Below are 24,476 nucleotides of genomic sequence, written 5' to 3' on the forward strand. Positions count from 1 at the left end.
AAGGTCCAACTTATTTTGCCAGGAGAACAAAAAAGCCAGAAGAGAAACTGTACTCGGACTCGGAAAAAGAGGACGAGACGAGTTTATATCGAGCCATTTGCAGTACGACTCGACAGCACGAATTGTTGGCGCGATTTAATTTGATTCCACTTAATTGGGGAGTTAACAGTTTGTTTAACAACTTGATAGATTAGCTCAATACATTTGCGTTCAACGTTAAAATACGATAAAAGATTGCAGCTTTTTAATTGTAGAAATGTATTTAGCGCAGGTAAGACATCGAGATTAATTAAATTGAAGAGTTTGTAAAAATTCAACGAGTCCCATAACTTTTCAAACGAATGCGCGAGCTCTTAACGTCGGTTGTACAATATGTACAAGAATATCGAGCGTGTTTTATAGGAAAGCATTTAAGATATAGTCGAAAAAATTGTGGAACGAAAAAAGGGAAAGCGTGGAAGAGGCGGTTCGTGAAAAAGTGCGACGAAGGCAAGGAGGAGAGAGAAAGAGAAGCTCTCTTTTATTAAACGAAAAATTGGATCGTGCTTGTCGGAATGCAATATTTCGACGGATTCATTTGGTGGAAACATTTCTTCCTCGGGAAAAAATTCAATCAAATCCAGAAGGTGAGAGGTAGTGAGCGAAGGGAACGGGTAGAGATGTAGGAGGTGGCGGGGATGCAAACACGCAAACGGCGGTTGGGAAGTAAGATAGACAGGGAAATAGGTACAGAGTTGCTGGATGCCAAAATAAAATATTCACAAAATAACATTCTCTCGAGATGTATCCAAAAATTAGCGTCTTGGTTGGCAAAACAGGAGCGACTCGTTGTGTAAACGAGAAAACTTCTGGTGCCAAAAACGTCGGTTAAAAATTACAGCAACTTTTATTTCTGGCTTTTAATTGTTTCCAATCAAATATTATATTTATGTGTATATAAAAATAGTACAAAATCAAGAGAAATATAACGGCGCTCTTTCCCCGAGAAATAGGTCTCAGGCCTGGTAAAATAGATGTCTGCAGTATCAACGTAAGAATTCTACTGGGTCACGTTTTCATCAAGACGAAGCGGGGCGGGGGGGGCGGATGCTGCAGGCCATTGTTTTTCGACACACTTTCTCTCACCCTCACCCTGGCGAAGACAATGCGTGCCCGGTCCTTAACTCTTCCTCTCGGCGACGTTACCCTCTCCCCGTTCTCCTCATTAAGTAAATCACCATCGTCGCGGCTCGTTCCCGGAGCCAAAGTGAAAATTCCCCCATGGACCAGGCGGGATGAGAGCCACCCCCGGCTGCTACCGAAGGGATGCCCTCGATCCTTTGTGCAGCCGGAAATCCAAGACTGAGAGATTAAAACATTGAGATACGCGAGAATGACATCTTTTTTTTTGTCGTGCGCTGGCGGGCGCAACTTGGTTTGCTTGCGTACAACTCTTCAATGTCCTTTGAGTCGAGCAAAATGCGCCAGGACATGGTTGTCGCGTTCTGACGTGATGCAATGGTTGAGATGCGAGGTGCAAACCGATGATGTAATTCGAGATAGCGGAGAGGAAGGTTACGCGCACTTCCGCGAGCGCACGAAAATGTGAGCTGTGAGATCGAATGGATATCATCCCTGTGCACGATGAAGATTACGTCGGGACACGAAGGGATTTCACGCCGTTACATTATTAAGCGTTTAACTTTTGTCATGCAACGCTTGTGGACGCAACGGATTATGTTACATTTGGGTGCGAGTATAAATATATGTGAAAATATAGAAGCGAAGAGTATATTCGAAGAGTCAATTCATAAGAAATGTCGTAGGTAGTGAAAGATCCTATTCCCGAGTTGGCACCAACCAGCACGAATTAATTTATTCTTTGGGGATGTATCCCTTTTCCCTCGGTCGATTTCTCGTCACAGTTTACGAGATGCCGCGATAGCGTGCGTTTAAAAATTAACGTATACACTTTATCATATATTATTTATATTCCTGAAAATTTATTTATCTTTGCCGCAGAATTTACCTTAAAACATTTTTTGGTACCCATAACGATATTATTGTATTAATTGTGTTAAATTAATGGTTTCAGGTAAGTCCTACCTACCGCGGGGTATTTCGGTCTTTAAACCCTCTCAACCGAGGCCTCCATAGGACGCGCGCGAGCCAGAGACGCATAGGGTCGTACAGGTACGTGTGTGATTTTATGTGCAACGTTTACGCGCGCGTGTAGGGCCGAGAGGGTTGACTGGCTCCCCGGTCGATCAATAGCACTCCCACGTTTGCGTCCCTGGGTGAATGCATGCGATAGGCACCCCATTGCTATGCCACCCCGAAAGCCACTTTATATTTTAGTGGGAATGTTCTACAACCCTTCGGAAGACACTCTTAAATCGCGACGCGAGACCACGCCGCGCCGCGCCGCGCCGCGCCGGTGCGAGCGAGCGAGCGAGCGAGCGAGCGAGCGCGTTTACGCGTTTCCCCGCGCGGCCACAGATCCGCCAAGGTCACCCTCGGCGTATTTAATTCCGCTAATTAACGTGCACGCTCTCCCGCGAGCGGTTCGGTGACTCAGTGGAAGCCGAAGAACCGCTCGATAGTCGCGATGCAACGTATCGGGCTTGTTTTATCGTGCAGGGTTCATGGCAACAAGATCGAAGATTATACGCGGTTAGCCGAAAAAGGCTGTATTACGGGAAGGGAGGGGGAGGGGGAAGGACGAAGCGGATTCTCTCGCCCTTTGCGTAATCCGCGTTTGATTTCCTCGTAATGGAAATTCAATCTTAATTAGCGCTCGTGTCTAACGCTTTGAAAATTGGACGGCTTTGGCAACTGAAATTGCGTAAAATGCATAGTGAGAGTGAAAAGATACGGTGGTAAGTAAAAATGTAGGGGATTTGTTATCGTTGGAGCCCCCGCGATGTTGCTATTATTATTATTTGATGGTGTACGTGTAATCCCTGGTAGATCGTGTGTGTGTATATATATCTATCTATATATACATAGGTACACGTGAATACGCCAGATAATTGATATAACATTCTTATAGAGAAGACACTTGAAACTCTTACATTGATTTAACCGCATCGATTGTCGACGCGATCGCGAAGAGGTTGCAGCTCGCTACGTACCTACAGGCAGGCTTACCCCCTTTAAATGACTTAGCAGACAATTTGCCCATTAACTCGGGCAACCTCTACCCGTAATGGAAGCCATTGTTCGACCTATCTTGTCAGTAATACACGCCGTGGCAACGTATGCGTTTACGTCGCGTGCATGTATTACAGGTAGCTGCCGTATGCACGCGTCGGGGACGTCGAGACGCTCGTGATATCGGGTAGACCATATTGTGCGTCAAGATGAGATCGTTCTATTAGGATTACATTAATTAATCTAATATATTACGCCCGATAGTCTCTTAGAAACTTCCTCCGGCGCATCCCCCACCTTTCAAATCTGCGTTGCATCTCCCCGACTTTTTGAGAGTCAAAAGTGAATCTCGTAATTTGTAGAGATTATTTATGCAATCGCAGCGCGTGAGAATATTGATTTAACGGAAGAGCGTTTATTTGGCCGAATAAACGTTCAGTTTGTTAAATTGTCTGAAAATCGCGCAGAATAAGTTATCTTTCATTACGTTGTGACAATCTAAAGAGGATTGTTAACGAAAGAGAAAAATTTTTAGTTTAACATCTTCTAATCTCGAATATAAAAAGGTACTTTCTATGAAAAGATATCTTTTTGAAAATTCACGCAGTCTTATTTATATATTCTTTTCGAAAATATATTTAAAGCAACATTGTCCTTTTAATAGTCCGTTGGTTTACTATTACGTATACAATAATAGAACTAAGACGCCACCACTGGTGCGGTGCGAGAACGTCCTGCCGCGATTAGGACAGCAATTGTAACGGGAGGTGGCACAGGACTAACAATGAGATAGCCGATAGCGCCGTAGAAACAGAAATGAGAGAGAAAGAGAGGAAACGAGACAGAGCACGGGAGGAAGAGAGAGAGGCCGAGAAGCGAAGAATGTGCACTGTCCTTAAATTGTCGCAGAATAAATTAAAAAGAATTGTCGCAAAGAGACTTAAGATACATTTAGTAGTGTTATTTGTATAGTTTTCCTCAATCATAGATAAATAGAAATCGTAAAACTGACTTTAATTAATTTGTATGTTTAATTACGTGTTATCAAATTAACAGTCGCAATATATTCCAACAGCAACCAATAGATCCTTCTTCCTTTAGCTTCTGATGTTTTCGAGGAATTGTTTTCACGGTTTTATCTAGTCAATTGTTTTACGGTCCAAGATCGTCTATATATATGTACATACATACGGAAACAATTTCTTTGTGCCACAAGAGGCTCGGACAAAGCGGTTTAAGAATTTAATTGGACGTACTAGAGGAAAACTGTACGGGATTTCGATTTTCGATCATACTGACCGAAACATTCGGGAAGAAAAGAGTCACCGGGAACTTCGCGAATCAAGATTCTTCGCACAGCATTTATTGGATCGTGACAAGGGCGGAGGGAAGGAGGGAAGAAAGGGGAGAGAGAGAGAAAGAGAGAGAGAGAGAGAGAGACTAGGGAAAGGGGACCGAGGCAGAGGGCACTGGCACTCTATAAGAGGAGGAGCTCTTATTAAAAGTCGAGTATTAATATTTTAACGGATGCTCGTCACTTAAACTTCGTTGCGGTGCCCAACCAATCTTTCGTCTCGCAGAAAATACCTTCGCAAACGCAGACTGCAACTTTGTTTCTCGCGATAATTTCTAAGCTTTATACTAAACTAAAACACAGACTGAAAAGAGAACAGTCATTTTCTCGACAAAGCTATTTTATTGAAGACGTAATTTTGCTCTCTTTATTGAGCCGTGTTACGATACAAGAGACCTCGGATTAAACTCGATAAAATCCAAACGCGAATTTGCAAAAGCTATACGCTGATTTAGGAATGCTTAATATTTTAGAGATTCTTCCTAATCATCGACCGTTGCATTTCGCCCGCTGTCTCGTTCAAAAAGCGCTCAGTCGCAATGTTCTTTTATGTATAGGATCATATACATATACGTATACAGATATTTCATTTGAGTAATGAAAAAGTTTCGACGAACACGGACGTTGCACATGACAGAGTTAATTGCTTGGATACCCGTTCCTCTTCTCGCGAAAGCGGCTTGCGCTTGTCCAACGTCCAGTTTCGAATAACAGACCGCCATTCTTGCCGGCGGTTGAGCGCCCCTGCACCCTCTCCATATTACATCCGGGATTAATATTAAATTTCACACGATGATTGCAATTTCATTACCCTCCCACCAGCGGCTTGCCAGCTTCTTCTACTGTCGCCGTTCGTGCAGCCGTGTAATAAATTGCCCCCTTGCAAAAATCGCGATTCAAATTGCCATACCTGAACCGGCCGGTGGGACCCGCAGGTGTCTATTGTTGCCGGCAGGATAGCGAGCGGATAGTTCCACCCGATAAGGATCTAAATACAGTATCGAAATAACGAGACGACATAATCAAAGTGACGCAATCTAGCTGAAAGCCTCTGACACATGCGCGAGCGAACTTGAAAAGTCCGTATATATCCGCGTGAATTACCTTATAAATAAATATTATATCGTAAAAAAAAAAAGAAACGCACAATATTATTTCAAATAATCATTTCTACGTATTATACGACGGATCAATCGTAATTTAAATTGTTATACATTCCATCCTCGCTAATTTATCCTGTGTTCAAAGTTTCGATGTAATATGTACACACGATGGAGAGCGGAATCGTAACTGCGGGAAAAATGCTTTGATATATATTGCTAGTTATGATATTCCATTAGTATTTCACCCTCCGTGCTTGATTCGACGCATCACATTTTTTTTATTTTAACTGTTTATCGCAAAATATCGAGGAATCCGGGGGTGAAGGGAGGGGGGAGCATTTCGCGCGTAATATAAACGAAATTAGCGCTCGTCGAAATTAAATGGGCCTTTAATTAAATATTTACGTGCGTTCTTTCACACAAACCACTACGTATCTTCTGTTTTTTAGCAAATATCGACTAATAAAGAGTACATAATTCTTCTAGCTCAATAAAAAAATTTTATTTTCACGTGCAGATATTTATTGAACAAACAAGTAAATACATTCTTCGCATTTTTTAATAACAGAAATATTTTTTATAAACTTTTTAATAAACTTTTTTATAAATAGATAGTATACCATATAGAAAATTAAATAACGTTGGAATTACGTTTCTGCGTTTATATAATTATTCGCATATAAACAATTTTTGTGCCGTATAAACGTAAAAGTATTTAAAAAAAATACTAGTTACACATACTTTATTGACATTCCTTGTGATACTCACTCCAACTCGAGGGATCCAGACGATTGAGCGGCTCTGCCGAGTGATCCTGGTCTTATGTCTCACTCATGCGCTGCTCTTTTGCGACTTGACGAGTACGACAACATTGATGACAATAACTCTTAATAATTTAATATGTCCAAATCGAATAATTAAGACCGGCCCTTTAAATTATTATATTATAATCTGTCTTTGAAACTTGCGTACGGAGATAATTTTTCAAAAAAATGTCTTAGGTTTTCAACTACTTATTAAATTATCTTTTTTATTATAATGTCTTCTCTTATTAACTTCAATATCATCTCAACGGTTTTATAATGCATTTGAAAGGTGCTTTCACGATCAACGTCCTGAAGAGATATTAGGCTTCGTTCTTCAGATCAATGAATTTTCTTTGACAATGCAAAAAAAATTATGCACACACCTCTCTGCGAAAAACACTCGTTCAGTCAACAGTCAGACTGGCTTCAAAGAGTCTAATGTCAAAGTTCCTTTTTAATTGAGGATCGAGAATCGAGCACCTCGTGGCTTCGCGCGACACTTTCACGTGACTCCACGTCGCCTATTTCGTGATTGATGTTAGAAGAACGTCTCGAGAAAATTTGAAATAGATTTCACCCCAGCAGCGCGCAATGATTTCAGGATCGGAAAAAACCTGCCTTGATAGTGTTATTGGAATCGAGAAAACAAAACGTGGTTGGCGCGTGCTGACAGAATTCGCGCCTGCTGCGGACGACCGTGCGGTCGGAGAGCCGCGAATCGACTGCGAGGTGCCGCGGTAGGTCAGCGAGGCGCCATCTAGCGATATCCACTGGCAGACTGAAGGCTTTTTAGGCATTGGGGTGGTGGGATAGGAACCACGATAAGTCACCGGGATGTTCGAATTGAATGCTGAAGAGTGCGAATCGTTCCTCTCAACTAGATTGATAATGGAAAAGGAACTCGCAAAAACAATTTGCAAATGCATTCATAGAATAGTGAAAAAAAGATAATAATATTTGTCCCTTTAGAGATCAGGGGTCCAATAAACATTGCGGATATTATATTGATCGTCATCAAAATATCAAAATTACCTAGTCTCATGAAGACCCAAGTTAACATCGAGATCAATTCGACATTTCCTACACAGTCTACTTCATTTACATGCCGAGTTTCTAAAAAAGCAGATCGCCGCGTAATGATGGTAGTCAATGATTCAGCGGTATCAGTCATCGTCGACTCGCAACTTCATCGGGAATCTTCGTCAGTTGCAAGGACAGTGTCATCGTGTCCGGCTCACCAAGACAGGCGACGGGACGAGACGTTGAGTGACGTCATACAGATGCATTAATAGATTCCATCGTGGGTGCAGGAGCAGCAAGGAGGTGGAAGGGACGCGGGGGTGGATGGGACACGAGGCCAAGCAGGTGAACGAGGTCGCCAATCGCGGCCAACATCGCGGACTGTGTTCCGTCTCGCTCCTCCCTGCTTTGCCTCGTGGAGGTGTGGTTTGCACCTGCGCTTGCGCCAGTCGCCCCGCCTCTCCGCACCTGCGGCTTTTCCTCGCTTCCGCGTACTCTTTCCGCGACAGGACATGCGGGAAATGAGCTAAGGAGGCCCGACAAATGGACTTTAAAGAATGGAACGAATCGGACCAAGTCGGACCTTCAATCGAAATCTCCCGATTTATTCACTGACAGAACTCGTGGAATATTTTAATTAGCCATAAGATTGCAAATTTAGAAAAATTAAGTAACGCTAAAATTAGATTCCTTTGACTTGAAACTTGGGTAATTTAAAGATAGGTTTAATTAACTTGTTTAGGACTTGCCTAGTTACTTAAGGTTAAACTGTTCGGCTCCTTTCAATTGATAGCTGAGGCTTTCGATTAATTCGTTAAAGTATTAATTAATTAATTGAGCTAATTATTATTGAATTTGAACACCAATTCGAAAAACGATTTAGATAAATCACATAGTATAAATTGTTGTAGAAATATACGAGGAGTTGTTTTATCAAATATAAGAATGCTCGTGTATCTGTAACTTTTATATACGCATGATGTCTTTCAACGACAAGCCACGCTAGAAAGATTGTCACAACAGGGAGAATTAATTAACCAGGAAGCCGCGCATGGCACTTTGATGTTCGACAGGCTTCCGGTGAGCCCATGTAAGGTCCAAGGTAATCGACTTTACCCGTTTGAGTTGTGCCCAACCTCTCGCAATAGTAGATTATCTGTACAATCCTCTTCGAGAGTACCTCTATATTATTTATAATCGTATCTATTTTCATTCTGTTTTTAGAATGATATTTGCGTTGCCGTGAAACGCGACAAAGTAACATTATCTTCGTTATCAAACGTAAGAAAATTTTCTTTCTGTTTTTTTTCTTTTTCCAAATCGACTTTTCTACTGATTACAATCGCGCCGAGTAGCGTCGCGTGTGCGTTGAGTGTTCAATTGGAACGATTACGTCCGATATGTTCGACAAGCGAATGTACAGCTCTATCTTCCCATTTATTTTATTAATTCTACGCGGAACCGCGTGCAGGAAGACGAGTGTGTAAAAGCGACTAACTGGAAAAAGAGAAAGGGGCGATGTCACTTAATGGCACGCGACAATGTATCAAAGATCTAATCTCTTACTTTTATCCGCGGACAGCTTTGCACGCATGCAACGTCGCTTGCGCGGAATGTACGACAGCGATCGTCGCCGTTACGAGTAGCGCTAGAACATATCCGTTTTTTTCTTCTTTTTTTTACTGAAAATAAATTCACTCGCGAACACGATAAATGCAGATGAGGATCAGAAAAAGAGGCGTCTAACGGAAGTAGCGCACGAAAAGTTGAACTCTTTCGTTTTAAGCTCTCTCCGGGACGCGCGTACGGGAGAGATCGGACGGCTCTCAAGGTAAACCGGCGGTAAAAAGCAGCGGCGGCGGCGGCGGGAGAAATTCTGAGCGGGGATTAAAATTCGCGCCCGTTACGGGACCGTTGATATCCGAGCGTGAAGAAAGTCGAGCGCCGCGTTAAAAGCACCGAAAATCGCGAAAAGCGATTCCGGAGTGTCCTCGGCGGCCGGATGGGCCGGACGGGGATGGAGAGGAGGGCACGATTGGGGCACACCGTCGCGTCGTGTCGCCCCAAAGTCCCCGCCGAGGGAAAGAACAATGGCGGGTGTATAACGAGCAGAGGCGAAATAACACGCGGAAAACTCTCCCCGGCGGAAATCCGGCTTTCCTCCGGGGGACGAAATAATTACCCCGTGCAAATATTCGTAGGCGCGCTTACGTGGGGCATCCCTCTTCTCGCCGCACCCTCTCTTACTGGCAGCCCTTCTTCCCCCCCCTCCCCCTCTCCCATCTCTCTCCTCTCGCTTCCAGCAAACTGGCTTGGTCAAGATTTACATAAGAATAACCTGGAACAACAATCCCTCGAACAATTACCTCCGTATTTAGCTGGCCATCGTTCCCCTCCGCGCGACACGCGGACGGTGTATTATTCTAATAAGCCGAGCCGTGCCGTTCAACAATGATATCCAGCACGTGGAATACGAGGGATAGGAAGCCAAGTTATTTTTCGAGCTAGCGCGCTGCTTTACTTAAGCCGTGCCTCTTTCTTTAGAATGTTACTATCAAAAATGGGAATGATAAATAGTCTCGTGTACATATATATTTTTAAATGGCACGGTGCTTTTGTTGCACGCCACGCGATCTATAAAACAGAATTGTTGATTGATAGAATGTCACATTTTAACGCGGCGCGTAATTATCGTTAACAATTAATCACACGTCCACTCGTACGGAGTGATGCGTACGATTCCAAGAATTCTGGGGGGGGGGAAAAAACTCAATTAATCCAAGATTCGTTCCTTCCTCAATTTGCCAAACGGAAATACGAGCGGGCGACAATCATTAACTGTCGTATCGTGACATCTGATGGGAGGAGAGAGACGCGTTTTTGCGGCGCCGCATTTACGTGTTGAATAAATTAATTGCGCGGATTCCCTTTGGACGTCGCGTCGCCGCCGTGAAACGCGCGACGTCAACATTCGGGAGGCAGGTATTTCGCAGGCGCACGCGAAATATGCACCGAATAAAGAAAAATTGAACGGGATATATCGCAAAAAATGCTGGAGGGTCTCACTTTGATGAGCGTGCGGCGCGGCGCGGCGCAACGCGACGCGACGCCTGCATCGCGCGTCGTCGCCGAAGGCTGGGTGAGCGCGCGAGCGAATTCGCGCGCGGTGTTATATTTCAAGCACGTTTGTACCGACTTTGATTATCCGCGATTCGACCGGCCGTCAGTAACGCGCGGCCTAACGAACGATCTGTCTGATGCGATTGATCGGGTTATCGAATCATTTTCCGTATTCCTCTGCGCGCGCCATTTTTCGCACGCCATAAAGCTACCCACTTTGGAGGGCCGATGTTGATCCTTCCCGAATTGTTGTGTTTATTAAATTTATGTCAATTTGATCTCGAGGCTGGTTTTTTTTTTTTTTTTTATTTATACACGAATCAGGACGAACTGGATATTGTTTTAGAGTCTTGTCACATATTAGATTCCCGAGATGTACTTTGGTTTGTATTTTTTCTGTTTATATATTAAGTTGAGAAAAAAATTTGACCAAATTCTTCAAACAGGCTATTTTGTCTCGCGTTTCATTGTTTAGAAAAACATCTTGACGTTTTGTCCGATTAATAAAAAATTCTTTAAAAACGAAGAATGGAGTTCGCGTTCGACGTGTTAAATCACGATAAATCGCACGGAAAAATTTTGTTTCCATTTGGCGATCAAATATCGATTTTATTTGCATCTCCCTCTACGCCTGTATTTTCTGTGTCAACCATATAGATTTCCCAATTTGGCAGAAATACACGCACCTCGTCTCTATTATACCTGTATCAAAACCCTCAAGTGCCGCGCTGTATCTCTGAATAATTAGTACAGCACTGCTGGATTATGTCGATTAATTACGACGCACAAAAGTCATTTCCCACTTTGAATTAATTATTCCCGCGTTTATTTCGCTACACGCTATTTCGCCACGCGAAATGTTGTTTGGCGAAATTATCGCATCTTCTTGCAACCGCGGATATTTCGAAAAATGATTTTCGAAGCGTTAAGCTAAAAGTACGTAGCGTACTAAAAGAAAAAAAAAACGCAGAAGAAGCATTAATACCAATGCTTATATAAAATTTCACGGATATCTTGCAGAATCTGAAAAGTGCTTCTATCCCGCTCACGGTGCATTAAGCGTTCTCCAAATCTCGGCAAATCTCAAAGCGAGAAACTAAGCCGATAGTCTCTGTCGGCTCTTCTTTCGCGGAACGGCGGAACAATAGAGTCTACCTGTGTTATGTCCGAGCTCTCGAGAATTAAAACCAAGTAAAATCCTCCCTCCGCGCTTTTTGTTCCTACTTACTGTTCCCTTCGCGTTCGCCCACACAGGCACGTATTTATTCACGGTAATCGTACGCTGCTAATCATGTGCCTTTGTTAACGTTTTTCGACTGTATATTTTCCCTCCCTCGCAATAAAATATCATTTCGATGATATTCAGCGATGATAATCATCTTCTGGAAAAAATAATAATCGCTTCGTGCGTTCGGTAAAATGTAAGAATCTACTCATTCAACGCGGAAATGCGAAGATAACGCGAGCGTATACACACGTATATCAAATCTAGCCGATATGAATCGAGATCAAAACAGCTCGACAGTGTCGTCGTGAGGGGACATTTTTGTAGTTAAATAACTGAGCCTTTCTCTCTCTCACTCTTTCACTCTCTCTCTCACCTTCCGCTTTACCCCGGGATGTTGCGCTTACACGCGAGAAGAAAGAGGATAAGAGAGAAAGAGACAAAAAAAGGGTCCGTGAGTATAGATTCGACGTGCACGCGAGCGAGTTTTTTAATCTTTCAATGGGCCTCCTATGCTCTGGAAAGCTCTCCTCTTCCTATCCGCCCCGCCGTCAGCCCTAGCCACTCGATTCTACAAACCCCTCTCAAACCTTCATCCCACTTCAACCCTACCACCCGCTGCCCGCTCGACTGCCTGTCTCTCGATATATTTACATATTTTCGTGATATTTCGCGACGTTAATCCCTGAGCCTTCCTATCCCACCCCCTGCCCCCTTCCCACCCCTTTGCTCCAGCGAGCGCGAATTAAATGTGAAAACTCGCCTCCGGCTATTTTCCCTCTCTTTCTCTCCTTCTCCCTCTCCCCCGTTCTCTCCAACGAAGCTTTATTGTCAAATTCGCGCTCGGCTACGGTTTCCTCTCACTCACTCGGCGATTTTCTCTCGATGTTTTATTTTTTTTTTCCTGTCGTCAACGCACGGTTGTCGTTGTTATTGTGTCGTATCGCTTTTTACCGGGTTAGCGTGGGCGAGATCAACGCGCAGCTCAAGGAGGAGGACATCTCGTCGAAATTTCAGCTCGCCGACCGTCAATTCTTCCGATCGAGTCGCCGCCGACCTGCAACGGCGACCTCGGACAGCGGCTCGATCGGAGTGTATATTTCGGTAAGTTGAAATTTTTAGGGAATGCAAACGCGAGGCGAGAGGACCCCGAAGGGATTCAAAGGCGCGGAAATTGTGTCAGCTGTTATGAAATATGCAGGCGCGCGGCGCTGGCTCGGCTGATCCGTCGTTTTACCTTCCTTCGTACGGGTGAAAGCAACGGAGGGGGCTGATACCGCAAGCCGAAGAACATCTTCATAGCCGGAACTCACGTCAGATTCCTTACATGAAGCATGAGCTCCCACTGGGACTGGCTGAGTTACCAAACACAAGTATATAATATGAGATACGCACAGCCGGAGTTGGGTTCAGGAATAAACTCGCGAAAAAATAAATGTGTATTTTTTTAAGGCGATGACGTAGGATGACATGTACAACCTGCCGAAGCTACGTAGCGCATTTCGTCCACGTCAAATGGGATTCGTCCATTTGCGAATATCGCGTCCCAGATATTAAAACACCGAGCGTAATACCCGTAGTAAATCGATCTCGACGACGGTAAGTCGCGATGGGACTGCTCGTGCTAATTTTTCGGAATGCCCGAGAATGCCATTGGACGAAAATCGGCAATCCGTCTGGCGATCTGTCTAGCTTTTTCTCTTCGAGAAAGGATCTGATACGGGGAGGATTTCAAGGGGCGCGCGCGGTCAAAGAGCGATTTTGAAGGGTTTGCCGCGGAGAAGATCCAGTCCGGGACGCAATCCCGCAAACACGGGAGCGAAATCGATTCTCTCGAAGCGGATAACCTGTGTTTGGGAGGTCTCTCTCTCTCTCTTTCTCTCTCTATCTCTCTCTTTCTGTCTCTCTCTCTCAGCACGCTCGATTTACGAGCGATTCAACGACACCGGGGACGAGCAGGACAACGAGATAAGATTAGACATGGCATGAAAGCCATCCTTGCTTCCCGATGAGCTCCGCTCTCACGCAGCAACCGTACTAGGCGTGTCGGTGAAACCTTGAACTCAATTACATCGAACACTGAGTTATTTTTACAAAAAATTAAATTGCGAAACGATAATCTTTTAATACAAATATACAGTAAAATAAAGTTCGCGGTAATATTAATTAAGCCTACACGATAGTTACTCTAAGCTTTCAAACAGTTTCAATCAAGTATTTAATTAATGTAACCAAATATTTAACTGTTTAGTAATGAATTAATATTACTATTAATTTAGTTAGTATTAATATAATTGCTAAATATTTAGTTATGTTAACGAAACGTTTAATTAAAATTATTTCATCAAAATTCGATTATTATTTTTGCCAAACTCTTTTGTTTTCGGCATACAAGCGATTGTACTCTCGATCGCAGTTCTTAACAAATTGAGTCTTCAGACGGTATCGGCTCATACAATTGAGACATCAAAGCTCTTCCTTTCTATTCTCGGTTTCTTATAACGGACCGCATTATCAATGGGATTGCGTTTGCAAATAGCATGATTAAATTGTTGGGTGAGCGTGTCGTTCTATCTGCGCGCCGCGGCGGTGGTTAATCGTGCACTTTATGGGGACGATCGCGAGCGGCCGATCGTCGCGGCGGAAACCGCTTCCTCTTTAGCGTCATCCGCGATACGATCTCGAGCGCGCCGCACTCACGAGGATCTAATACGGTCGGAGTCCCTAATCTGATCCCGGAGAACGCCCAGAACGAAACCGTTCGCAGTTATTACGCGCGACTACGTCCTCGATAGGGGATATATACACCCACATCGCCGTTATGGATACAAACACGGATGATAGTTCCGAGAGAGAAAGAGAGAGAGAGAGAGATATCTTCCCTCCGGGCGCCGGTTACACGAGGGGAGAAGAGGGTGAAAAGGAGAGAAGGAAGGACGCTTATTCCGTAAGCGCAATTTCTCACACGAGCTCGAATCTCTATTCTATTATGCACACAAACATACGCCTACATTGATTACCGATGCGATTCTCTCTCTCTCTTCCTTCCTCTCTGTAACTAACTTTCAGTATCTCTATGAAGATGCATATCGCGTGACTGACCGTTCGCGCTGTGTACGATTGTCAGTCTGCTGGAATGCGGCTGCGATTTATGGTCAGAGCGAGCGAATGATTTAAGCTCCTGACGATTGACTTTCAGGAAATATTTATTTGATACGAACGACGTACAGGTTCTCGTAGAAGATGTAAGAGTTTGAAAGCTTTTTGCACGTTGCAAGGACCTTTTTTCTGAATTATGAATTATAGTCACGAATTATAGGGTCATCAGTCGAAAGGGTTGGAGATACGCGTTGCAAGACACGTCGCCTGGTCTACAAGGTTGTTGCAACGCGCGCACGAGGTGGTGTATACCAAGGCAAGGAAGGCATAAACCGAGACAATAGCCGCCTCGGGGTATTCGAGATGACCGCCATTAGAGGGACGCGTTTTCCCCGTCCCCCTTCGCCATTCTCTTCGCTCCTTGCCGGGCGCTCGGTCCGAACGACAAACTTCGCGGTGGCGAAATTTCACGCGCGCGCCCGGCATTATGCACCTGCGAGAAAAGCCAACCGGCAGCTAATCGCGTTACCCCATTTACCCCGGCACTCGGAAACGCGGACGACTACCGGGGGCAGGAAACTCCTGTGATCAGCTTAGCGTGTCGCGCGCGGAAATTTGGAAGGCACCGATTAAGCCTTCGGCGATCGCGCGGCGACCGGCCTTAAGGTGAGGCGGGGGAAGAAAGTTTTCGACGTGGCCTCCCCCCCCCCCCGAATTTGATTTACTCTTCGGCACACGATCGGATACGCAAATAGTCTAACGATCTACGATCCGAATCCCACGTGGAAATCTTGGCATCGAGCGAAACGGCAGCGGCGGCGAAACTTGCAGATATCCGCGGTAATATCGGAATCGGAATCTAGAATTTCCAACGGGAAGTTCGCTGCTGGACTACGAGTATTATTCTCACGCGCGATAATCGCGAGCTTTGCAACGAGGAAAGCGACGGGGAGGAGACGGTGAGTGAGATAGAAATAGAGAGAGAGAGAGAGAGAGAGAAAGGGAGATTTCCGAGGTATTCGAGGCGCGAACGATAAAGGAGGAGTTTCGGGGCCGAAGCCGGAGGGCAAGGGAGGTTTCCGCGCGAGAATATATGGAGGGAGAGGAAGGGGGCAGGGAGGAGAGGGTGGCGTACGTGGTCTCTACGAGTGAGTAATAAGCACCTGCCCGCCTTGGAACCAGCGACTTGATTCATTTCGCGGTAAGTACAGAGCGCGCCGGACGCCCAGGCCCGCAAACGCCTTAGGCCGAGTTCACCGAGACCTTTCTGTTCTTCTTCTTGTCCGCCTGCCCATAATACCTACGCATTCCCGATCTGACAGGCCCACGTTTTCTTCGCTTGCGATTTCGTCTCAGTTCCCGCTCGCGTTTCTTGCCCCTACGCTGACGCGGACGCGTTCTCTGGTTCCACACTTCTCGAGACGGAGCGAATACGTGAAGCCGGAAGTACCGCGGGAACGATGAGGCGAGAAAAGATCGTACAGTAGTCATACTTAGCATTATATCTGAAATTCGTAAATAAAAATAATAATATGTAGGGGAGAAGGATTTGAGAGGTCCAAACTCCCGAAATTTTAAAAATTATTTGCACAACGCAATGGCAGAAGATTGTCTGAATGGCTCTGTCGATTCAGAGTTTTATTACTCTAAATCCCGAAAATATGTTTAATTGTTTCGGAAGAAAATCATTGCATGAATCTTTAATTTTGTAAATTTGATTAAACGATGTTTTTATTTATCATTTTTTCTTTTCTTTTTCTTTAATTTAATTTTTAATAATATTTGGCAATGTTCTTCATACAGGAGGGCTTTGTGTATGTCCTTTTTTTAATACTACAAAGTTTTTCTTTTTTTAGGAAAACGATTACAAACATATTTTATATATAACAATACAATAATATCAATAGCAATGTTGAAACACATTTTGTTTTTAATAACCGTATTTTGCTTATATTTTAAAATGTTATTACAAAGACCGAGAGCGAATTGTTGTGACGCATGTTTGAAGTTTTTAATAAAATTGCCACTTGGTCGACTGTTAAGAATTCTGATTATTATTGCTAATTATTGCTGGCGACGATAAGAATCTGATTTTTATCTGTTACTTATATTTTCTTTAGGAAAAAATTAAAATTAAGTTTTACAAGACCTAATATTCCTGTTCAAAACGAGAAACGGAGAGACATCCTAAGCTCTAAATGATTCCAAAAAGTAACTAACAGATACATAATAATGGAATGGATAAACCCTAAACTTTTCCTGGAAAAAAATTCCGGCTACATCCGGTGACTGCATGTGAATGTGTCGGAAGCGTCCTCGCGTAAAAAACGCGCGACAGTTTAGCGAGACAGTTCGGCAACTCCGCTGTAATGTAGCATAAAGAAGGCCACATCATAATGTCTCATAGAGAAAAGAATATTCCGTCGGCGCGAAGGCGCCCGCGAGGGAGTATATCGCGCCAGCGTATTTTGTAAAATTCAGAACCCGCCGCCGAGGCCTCGTTTCACGCGCAGTAAACGCGCTTCCAAAGTACAATTCCGCTTGGGACTTGAGAATATTTCACGATCTCGCGAAACGATCGGTACAGCACCGCGGAATCTTTATCGCGCGGTTTCGCCGAGTAAATAGTTGGATTCATAACGTTTATCCTACCCTTTACTGCCTGCGCCATCACGTCTTGCCTGCCGCCTGCTTACGGGCTGCGAAGAGATCACGTTTTACATCCCTTCCACATTTTTTAAATGCACCGTATGGAACAATCTACTAATAAAAGAGGATAAAGTCCGCCTCTCTACCGTTTTTCTTGCATATCAATTGAAAATTAAATTGGGCGATTAACGTTACTTGTTAGAAAATCTTTCCGCGGCATCGAACGCGCTTGTTTTAGGCCCCGGGATATGAGATTAACTAACATGATTAACTAACTAACTGAGCATAAAACGGCCATCGGACAAAAGCTAACGATAATTGGTTCCGGGTGAGTAAGATTGCGGGAGGAGCGCAAACACGTGGTAGGACCGGGCAGCGGGTCTCCTTTTCGGGGAAGATTCGCGAGAAGAGGATACGAATTAACCATTCTATCGGGGCAGGCGGCGACGATATTTTTGCCGAATATTTTTGAATTTCGGGGCAGGCGGCCATCAAATATTTGACTGTTTGCCTTTCATTGCCAAGATTCTTGTTGACACGGCGCAATTGATCGGGATGTCACTTTTGTCTTTCGCCAAATTATTCACGAGCCGCCGCCGCCGCCGCCGCCGACTCGATTTGAGTGCACGGCAGTGCATGGGTATCCATCGCCGCGGGATCGATGTATCGATCTCTCGATTTGAGACTTGATTGTCGCCGCCATGGGGATTCGCGGAAACACTACTCTCTTCTTCCGCGAATGACCGTCGCTATAGAAGGTCCGTCCGCCCGAAAATTGATAGGGATCGATCAGCGAACCGGCGGATATTGTCTCTCGCAAAGAAGAGGACGTCGGGCAAACAGCAGTCTATGCGAAACGTAATGACATCTGACTTATTCAAGCGCGATCGATCCGCGAACGCGACTTCGCTTATTCGCCAGTCGAAAGAAAGCTTTAAGGATTGGCAAATTAGTCGGTTCGGTTCTCGCGAAATTGTCCGAGTCGCCCGAGACGTCGCGCGAGTAGCTGTTTTCATGTGGGCAGCTTTTCGCACGCCGCCGTTGTTCCGTCCCCTTTTCTCCCCCGCCTAATCGCGAGTTTATGCCTTTATTCCGACGAAAATAAAGGGATATCCCGGGGAAGAGCGCGCGATGGGAATATTCGGCGGTATGGAACATTTAACGCCGCGGCGGCGGCGCTCAGGCCGCAGTAAAAACGACGCCGCCGCCCGCCGGTGCGACTGACAGGAAGAAAGAGGGCCGCGGGGTAAGGGATAGAAAGAGGGTGGAACGGTCTCTCGTATTTGTACTCCGAACGGGTATATTCGCCTGCCTGCGAAATTTCACCTGGTTTATATTTTCTGTCGTTTCCGGCGCATCGCGTAATTTTCGCCTCCCGAGCCTCCCCCCTACCCCCCATCGCTTGCCATTCCATCGCCGTTCCCTGCTGTCCCTCGCCCCTCCGGATTTTTATGGGAATAATTCACCCAACCCCGCAGCCGCGCCACTGACACTTGTTTCATCCGTCGGCGGAGGAACGCTTCCGCGCGTTTCCTCCGTACGGGGGAGGAAGGACGGAAATCGCGAGGAGATTATTGCTCTATTATTTTTCCGGCAACGGGGGCCGAGACAGCGAGAGAGAAAGAACGATCGAAGTGTCAATCAATTGATCACGCTTGCTGTTGCGCACGATAGAATATCGATAATCTCTCCCCTCGGTGCAACATCTCTTTGCATGTATAAATTTAGTTTCCGGTAAACTTTGATATTGCGAGAAATATTTTTCGAGGCAGGCAGCAGCTCTCGAATGGCAAGAGGGAGAGCGGAAATAAAAGGATGCCGGTGCAGGAGGGGAGCGTGGTATACACGGTGCAAGGGAGACTCGTGCGTAAACGGGGGGGTTTTTTTTTTTTTTCGCCCCGCTTTTCCTCCGTGTGTCACGTACATGCTGTAAAACCCACGAAACATATCCGTCCGATGTACGATCGTTTGTTAATTACCAACGCGCGGGAAGTATTTATATAAATTTAATCTACCCTCCCCGGATGCCGATAATCGAAGCAGGACGACGGGGACGAGACGCGGATGATGAATTTCTTTTCGCTGCTCGTCTTCGCCGCGACGAGGCGGTTTTCGATCGTCGAGGAGAACGCCAAAATGGGGAGAGAGATATGGCATCGCCCTAGCTCTCGGTATCAGTGGTCACGTAGGACGTTTTGACGTTGTACCGACACCACGACGTCGCCGAAAAAGAAGCAAGAATGGCAGCGACCGAGGGGAGAGAACGAGAGCCGGGAGAACGAGGGAGAGTAACGCGATTACGTCAGGTACACGACGGAGGGGGGGGGGGGAGGGAAGTTCGTGAAACTCGTACGTGGCGCGACGCAAAGTGGTCGGAAACGAGGTTATCATTTTCTCCGGGAAGAGCCGTCAGCTGGACCGACGTAGGGGTGGGGGAGGAGGGGGTCGAAACCGTTAGACATCGCGAAAGTTGACGGGGAAAACGTTTGATGGACGAATATTCGAAGTTTTGACGGGGCCGTCGGCCGATCTCCATGAATTACGAATGAATTCGACTCCTCTCCTCTCCTCCTCTTTCCCCCCCCCTCCCCCTCCTCTTCCGCCGACTCTCTTTCTGTCGCCTTCCGTGTCAACGTTTGCTCGCCTTTCCGCGAAAACTCCGGCTATCGAGCCAAAGTTATTTGTTCTATCCCTAGGAGGCGTCTCCGCCACCACTCCAAAAGGAAACGGACGACATCGCCGGTCACCATCACCATAAACAAGTCCCGTTCAAAGGAAGAGGAGTGGTGCCGTCGAATACCTGAATATTTTAGAAAATGCGCGAAGGTTCGAATGGCAAAATTTTCCGTCTACAAAAGAAGCCTGACGATATGATTTACGGTATGGTAAAAAAAAAAAAAATAAAGGTATCGACTCCTCTTCCTCTCGTAATGTTCGAAACGGCACGACGAGAAATTTATCCGATAGAAAACTCAACACTCTTCCCGTACAAATTATAAAGCCGCGATAGATTTTGAATTGACCAATTAAGACCGGGCAATTGGCTCTGGCCCATTTGGGTGGCTGTAGCGCGGGGCTTTTTTCTCGCCGCGACTTCGCTTTGTCGACGAATGATTATTCGCTGAATTTCACCGCGAGCTTATTTTTAATAAGTAATCGCGCCGCGCCGCGCGTATAGCGCCGTTTAACAATTCATACGTAAGGATTATGAATGAGCTGGCGTGAAGTAATTAGCATATAGATAAATTAAGAGTGTGTTCAATTGTTATAATTATGTAATTATGGTAATTACCTCTCTATTCTTCGTCGTTTTTTAGCGTACGATCCACGATTTCCAACAAGGATCTCCGATCTTCTGGAAATAAATCTCCTTATAGTCACGCTCGTGATGTTTATCCTGTACAAAAAAAAAGCACGCGTCGTTTTTTTTTCATTATTAATTCATTTTCCAATAAAAGTTACGGGTGTTTCTGTATCTACTTGAGCAAAATTTTAACGTGTATCATTAATCATGATTGAAAACGCTGTGCTCTCTCGCGCCGTCCGGACAACCCATCTTAATTATTTATTTCGAAAACGTTACATCAAACAGAAGCGAGAAATTAAATATCGTTTGCAGCGCTTCGAGTTTGTGCGCGCGTTACCTGCTTCCTCATTTCATTTCATTTCATTTTGCGTATTCCGACCATTTTTTGGCCGAATATTTTTTATGATCGGCCGGCTGCCATCATTAACTTTTTCAAATAAATTAACGCACAAAATTCAATACCGCGCCGCCTGATTCTCCACGTTCGCCTGTTCCCTGTTTTACATAATATCGCTATAAAATGGGGAAAAACGCACTTTGCGATTATCTCGATGATTCGAAATTGCAGCCACGCTCGCCACTCTCTTTTACATTTTGTCTGTCAAAGGCAAGCTGTATTATTAAAAAAAAGGTAATAATCGGAAAAGGATAATTATTCAATGAAACTGCGTAATCCGTCTGCGCTTCTCGTACGTTACGTAAACATTACTAATAGTGATACGCGATGATTAAATGTGAAAAATGTAATTCAATGTAAGAACGCAATTGAAACAAAATTTCTTACGAAAACGAGTTTTTCCTGAATAAACAAGGATTACAAAGCCTGTAACATGAGCAATGCTATACCATATTTGTATGATCATAATTTTAGATATTGTCAATGTTAACACTGAGCAATAATTTTTGGAAAAGTATTAAACATATTAAATAAATCAAAGTTGATTTATTTTTAATATTGTATTTCTATTGAATGCATTCTATTGAATATCAAATGCGTTATTTATGTTAATTATCTATGATTTTGTTAAGAACTTCTTAAAATTTATACCTAGTTCAATAATTTCCTTTTAAACACAGTAAATAAATACTGCATTTATCTGTACTGTTACTTTTCAATTCTATTTTTATAGTTGTTCAATATAAATCATAGTTTGTTAAAATTATATTAAAATTCTCATAATCGTAATATTGATCTGTACAACTTACCATAACCAAAATGGTGATTTTAATAAAGCAAGTGGTCACCAAAAAAACAACTATAAGCATTTACTATAAGTATATGATTATTATTACCAATATTATAGTAATAATTACTATAAAAAGGGTATTCCTAACTATAATTATTTTACTATGCAATTATATACATTACTTGCAATTATATACATATACTTAATAAATTTTCTTTCTTACTAATTGATAAAAAATGCAAGAGTATTTGCCACAGTCATGTTGCTGTATAGTATGCTTTCAACATTAGTTACGTTAACGCATAACCAATATATGGGACACATTCACACGCTGTGCCCAATATCATATGATACATTCGCATGTGTTGAGCATCGGTCTCGCACATGGCCCCGCTGGTCAGTGCATTCGCCAAACGTTGGCATATGCACGCCGTGTGTGGAGCACCGGCTTAATCCAAATCATGTTGGGTCCGACGACAAAGAAAATCCGACGCAGTGACGGAAAGTGGCTAGTAATTGAAATTACTATCGCGAATATAGTTCGGCGAGCACAATTCGATAAATTCGATCTCGCGGGGACCGCGATTGCTCGCACGCGGGATCCAGCTCGGCCCGGCTCGGCTCGGCGGCACTGCGTGGCGCGGCTCGCCGCCTAAATCGAGGAGGATCGTAATCAGCCGAATAGAGCGTGCACGAAATATAGGCGCTGATAGATCAAACAAACGTCGGATTGGATTATTTTTATCGTTGTTAATGGCGATGGCTCGGCCGGGTTTCATTTCACAAAGCCCAGCGCTAAAATCAATTCCCTCCTCCTCCTCCTCCTCCTCCTCTTTCTCCTCTCTTCCCGATCCTCCCCACCTCCGTTCGATACACACGCGATACCTGTACCACGCTAGTGCCACATTGCTCGCCTATCGCGTATAACAAAAAAATGTATTTCGTAAACTCCGGAAGTAAAAATTTCTCTTACATTGATAGCGACGCACGATTGCCAATCGTTTCGGATAATTTTGAAGACACGACATTCATCTTTTCTGAACACCTTGGAGTGAGGAGGGGGGGGAGGATCGTTAGCTTATTATATTAATATTAAAATTGTTTGAAAGATGTGCGCGTTTTTTACAAACAAGGGCAACATTCGTACGTTCTGTTCGTCCCGACTGAGCTCCGCGCGTGAAATGAAAGGCTCGATCGTATTTCAAAAGCGCGATTCCCAGCTAATTCATTGAATTTCAGCGACCGCGGCTGCTTCTTACGTTACAAAGAGAGTCGTCGGGGGAGCACGGCGAAGAGGCTTTACGCTACCCCGTCTATCCGGACGTATTGTGAGGAGTCTTCTTCTCGCACACGTTAGCGACGAATTGAAAGGAGAGAGAGAGAGACAGGGCGCGCAACGTTATTGAGACAGCATTTGCGTTTCGGTACGCACGAACGCCGTAAGCCAACTTCAATCGGAGGAGGAAAAGCAGCGTGCGAGCGCGAAAGGTGAATGCTGTACGGGGACGGATGATGTGAAATGAATCGGGCAAACGGACAGACGTGACAGACATAATTCCCCAAGTAAGCAGTACTTAGGGGGAGCCCGCCACCCGGGGGACACCTGTCGATTCCCACCGGGAAATATTGGACTGTCTTCTCGCGCTCGCTCGCTCGCTTTCGCATTCGCCGCGCGCATTCGCGGCATTCGAAGAATTCTCTCCGCGCGACCGCGAGGGCTCGGCCGGCTTTTATGCATCGCGACATCAAATTCGCGCTTTTCCCCCAAGGAGGAGGACGCGTCCCCCCGTGCGCGGTCTGTGGTGACTTGCGTTTCTACGGAAAGCGGTAATAACACGTTTACAATAAGCGCAATGCGCCAACTTTATTTTTTTTTTAATTAATCACCTTGCTACTCCAGTGCGTTTCATATATAGTTGAAACCTATTAGTGGCGCTCGAGATTTCAAAAATGTCCATGACACAATAAAATGTTCACATATAGCGGCGTGGCAGCGTGCCTATGCCTAGATCTAGATACCGCCGTCGGCTATCAGCCTTAATTAAATGCTGTATCAAGAATATACCATGGATAATTAGTAATGGGCTTCGCTACTTTTGCCGCGCGCGAGATCCACTTCGTAGACAAACGGGGTCGTGAGAACGCCGGGGCAGTCATTCCGATACAAACGTCCGCGCTTATGACTCAAGCTGCTAATTATATTTGCAATTAACTCCGAAGAGTCCGCGGATTTCGAACAGGATACGTGTTGTAGAGCGAGAGAGAGAGAGAGAGAGAGAGGGAGAAAGATGAAAAAAAAAGGAAGTTGTGTGCGTACGTGCGGAGGAAGGAGGAACCGACCGAGAGAATGCGCAAAGTAAAAGAAGAAGTGAGAAGTGGGGAAGGCAGAATAAAGGAAGAAAACGTACGGTGGACGGGTGAAGGGAGGAAATCGATCGTACTGCCGTACTTCTTTATCAGACATTTATTAATCC

General features: G+C 44.7%; 2 protein-coding genes across 2 annotated transcripts in view; one reads left to right on the plus strand and one right to left on the minus strand.

The window, feature by feature from the left end:
* The window catches only part of LOC105835640 (LIM/homeobox protein Lhx9), a 174,204-nt gene extending 167,818 nt beyond the window's left edge, over positions 1 to 6,386 (minus strand). Inside the window, exon 1 of the mRNA XM_028191443.2 lies at positions 6,358 to 6,386. The gene's annotated coding sequence lies outside the window, so the exon portion shown is untranslated. The remainder of the gene's footprint in view (positions 1 to 6,357) is intronic.
* LOC105834084 (protein spaetzle 5) overlaps positions 1 to 24,476 on the plus strand; it is a 131,534-nt gene that overhangs the window by 70,797 nt on the left and 36,261 nt on the right. The gene's annotated exons all lie outside the window — the stretch shown is intronic.

This window comes from Monomorium pharaonis, chromosome 11, assembly GCF_013373865.1.
Source record: "Monomorium pharaonis isolate MP-MQ-018 chromosome 11, ASM1337386v2, whole genome shotgun sequence".
In the NCBI taxonomy this organism is placed as follows: domain Eukaryota; kingdom Metazoa; phylum Arthropoda; class Insecta; order Hymenoptera; family Formicidae; genus Monomorium; species Monomorium pharaonis.